The sequence below is a fragment of the Canis lupus genome, chromosome 26 (genome assembly GCF_011100685.1).
Source record: "Canis lupus familiaris isolate Mischka breed German Shepherd chromosome 26, alternate assembly UU_Cfam_GSD_1.0, whole genome shotgun sequence".
Lineage (NCBI taxonomy): Eukaryota > Metazoa > Chordata > Mammalia > Carnivora > Canidae > Canis > Canis lupus.
The window spans coordinates 26,253,566-26,257,448 of NC_049247.1; the positions used below are offsets into that span (position 1 = coordinate 26,253,566).

General features: G+C 53.7%; 1 pseudogene; it reads left to right on the forward strand.

The window, feature by feature from the left end:
• The first annotated feature begins 771 nt into the window (after positions 1–771).
• On the forward strand, positions 772–1,814 carry LOC119866068 (annotated as a pseudogene).
• The last annotated feature ends 2,069 nt before the right edge of the window (positions 1,815–3,883 follow it).

A 3,883-nucleotide genomic window follows, 5' to 3' on the forward strand; every position in this document is an offset into this window, starting at 1 on the left:
ACGAGGTCTTCCACCCACAACCTGGAAAATCTCGCTCCCTGGGTCTTCAGTATTTCAGGAAACTCAGAGAAGGAGAGGGCTGCAACCAGGATCATCATATCGGAGGAAGGTCTCAGCATCCTGCCCAGAAGAGACCACTTGTACACGGGGACCCTTCACTCCTCTGGATGTGACAGTGATGTCAGACGAATTGGTGTAGAGACACCACCTCAGTCCTGAGTGGCCCGTGAAAAGCCAACGGATCCATGGCAGAGACACAGAGAGGGAGAGAGACAGAGACATAGGCAGAGGGAGAAGCAGGCTCCCTGCACAGAGCCGGTTGGGGGGGCTTGATCCCAGGACTCCAGGCTCATGCCCTGAGCTAACGACAGACACTTAACCACTGAGACACCCAGGAATCTCTCACACTGAGAAATTAGAGTGAAGCCTAATACCTATGCCACAGTCATGAGAGACCACCTGCAGGGAGACTTGTCCAGATCATAGGTGGAGAGTGGACAGAGCTCTGAAGACAGGACATGAGTCCTATGGCCAACGGCCATATGATTCCCATGTCATGCAGGGTGGGGTGGTGTCAGGATGCCAGAAGGCAGTTGAGGCTTTTTTCTTAGGGCTCAGGCTGGATCAGAGCTGGGAACATCACCTGGCACTGACTGTGGCCTCTTCTCAGGTTTCACAGCTGGGACCTCCCTAACCACAACCCCAGCCCCATATAGCCCCTCCCCTACCTACCTCCCTGACATCCTCAGCAGAGGGACCTGACCCAGGGCCAGGGAAAGGTCAAAGAGCTGGGGTCTAATTTGCATGGGAGGGCCCCTCCCTCTCTCAGAGGATGAAGAGGGGAAGGGAGAGAAGAGGGGAGGCTCTGCTCAGCTGAGAGACCACAGAAGACAGGATCAGTAATGACCTCCACCATGGGCTGGTCCCCTCTCCTCCTCACCCTCCTGGCTCACTGCACAGGTGACTGGATGTGGGATGGGGGAGGGGCTCTTGGAGGGCATGTGGGGTCCTGCATCTTCTTCTTGTATCCCAACATCACCCTCTCTGTGTCTCTGCCTCTTGCAGGGTCCTGGGCCCAGTCTGTGCTGACTCAGCCTCCCTCAGTGTCCGGGTTCCCTGGGCCAGAGGGTCACCATCTCCTGCACTGGAAGCAGCTCCAACATCGGTAGAGGTTATGTGCACTGGTACCAACAGCTCCCAGGAACAGGCCCCAGAACCCTCATCTATGGTATTAGTAACCGACCCTCAGGGGTCCCCGATCGATTCTCTGGCTCCAGGTCAGGCAGCACAGCCACTCTGACAATCTCTGGGCTCCAGGCTGAGGATGAGGCTGATTATTACTACTGCTCATCCTGGGACAGCAGTCTCAGTGCTCTCACAGTGCTCCAGGCTTGTGGGGAAGTGAGACAAAAACCCACTTACCCATCTGCAAAGTGAGTGAGCACCCCAGCAGCTGCCTGCTTAGGCTCCCCCTGGGTTTCTGCTCATTCTTCAGTTGATACCCTTGCCCAGGTGCATCTGGGGGACCCTCCTGGGAATGGAGACTCCTTCACGTCTCTGACCGCAGAGTCACTCAGAGTAGCCCATTGTACACAGAAGGTATCAAAGGAAAGAGACAGTTTTGTCCTCGGGACCAGGGACAGGTTCTTTTAGGCTAGTTTACATTCACTTTTCATCTTCTGATTTCTCAGTAAATGAAACACTCTTAGGTCGTGAAGCTATCATGGTCCTTCAGCCCCATCCCTGTTCTGCTGATGCACATGTCAGCTCTTTTTGTAGATGGCATCATTATTGCCTTAGCTTCAACCAAATGACTAGTTTTCCTTTTTATTTGTTGATTGCATGGATCACATAAATCAATGCCACAATCAAAATTATAAAAGGTATAAAAAAAAAGCATTCCAGAGAAAAACCACCATGTGCTTCCTTATGGAAACTTTATTCATAATCAGCAACCCTGAAAGCAATAAAAAAATTTACACACTGATTTTTATACCATCTGTTTATAAAATGATCACACTTGATGTAATGAAGATGTCCTCAAACATGATGTATATTCGTAGAGGGTGATATTAGTCAATATTTAAAGAAAATAAGTTCTCAAGTCCAAAAATATGCATAAATATTAACTGCACATTTCTTTGGGAGGAAGAACATACCACAGGCTACACTCCACATCATTGGAATCTCAATGTATTTTGGAAGAGGTGGGAATCTAGAGGTCTTAAGGAGGCCAGGTATTGACAGCAGGGGGAGGAAAGAGGAGGGTGAGTGTGTGAGGTGACTGCATTCCTGGTGATGTCACTCTCCTACAGGGCCTGTTGAGGGCGGCCACACCACTGCTGTGTTGTCACAGCTCAGTAAACTCTACCCCAGAGCGACAGCACCTTTGTACAGGCAGAGAAGGTCATCTAGGAGTCTGGGATCCATGACGGAGCTGACAGGGTGACATCATCCCAACCACTGCTCAAGGAGGTGTGACCCCATGTCCTTGAAAGGGGGAGGACAGGAAGGAGGGGACCTGAGGGAGTTTGAACAGGCAGTTAGAAAAGGGAGCAAAGAAACTTCACATGAGCCCCTTAGTCCAGATGTCAGAGTGTGTCCGCAGGGCGGGGGGGGGGGGTGGTCAGGCATTGTGATGTGTCAGAGCCGCGCCTGGAATTGAACCATGACCTCCGTGGTCACAGAGGGTGGGATCCAGCGTTGTCCCTTCAGGAACAGAAGGTCTTGTGTAGTGAGGGTCTCAGCCTCTCCATAACCAATGTCAAGGTCGGATCTGCCCTTGTGGATCTGGTGATGACTGCAGGAGGTCCTTCAGCTGCAACACAGGAAACTTTGAAAAATAGAGCTTGGTCTTCTATAAACCTGTAATTATAGCACGCACCTGGGGCCACAGACAGAGGAGATCGTAGAGAGAGAGCGAGCCTGTGGTCTCCCCACCAGGATTGTGGATAGAGGCTCCACTGACAGAGAAGGAGCTGGGGTGAGACACAGAGACAGAGAGAGACCAGGCTTCAGGGACCCATAGTGGAGTCCATGGGGGCAGCATCCCTGATGTCCTTGTCCATGTGCTCCCTGCCCTGGGGATCGTGCTGACCCTGAGCCTCACTCTTATCCTGGAGAAGCAGTGGAGCAGTGGAGACAGTTGGAGACAGTCCCCAGGGAGGAGCCACAGCAGGGGACTCTGAGCCATTTGGGTTCATGAGGTGCAGCCTCAGGAAGGCTGGGTGTGACTTGGTTATGGCCTGTCTTCCATGCAGAAGGGGTCAGGACCCAGAGCACTGGAGGCAGGGGGCTCTGCTCTGGGTTCCTGTCCCCTTATCAGTCAGGGGGTACCCAGGCTGGGGCAGCAGGGGACTGGGGGTTCTTCCCCTGGGGTCCATGGGGTGCTGGCCCTAGAAGGCAGCTCCTGTGTGTGTCTAGGTCCAGGGCCCACCTGCTGTCAGATCCAGGCCCCCACAGCTCAGGAGGATCCTCCAGGACCCCTCCATGACCACAATCAGGGAGAGGAATTTGGGGCGGAATTGTTGACCAGGATATATTCTCCTCCTCCCGGGTGCGGAAGGGCTGAGAGAGCCCCCAGCTCTGCCTCCCTGTGCCTGAGGTCCTGGGGATGTGCAGGTGGGTGCAGAGGTTGGGGTTCGTCTCCACCCCACTTCATCGTGCCCACTGTCCCTGGTACTGCAGCCTGACCTTGGACATTCAGCTCATGCTCCTCCCTGAATTCTCCTCCCCCTGGGGTATGAAGGTCTGCAAACATCCCCCTTACAAATGCTCACTCCCTACAGCCTTGCCTGCACATTCCCGTGGGGTTCCAGGGACACTGCCTCCAGGACTCCTGTCCCCCTGCTGCACCCGGGGAGGAGGCTCTGGGTCTGTCCCA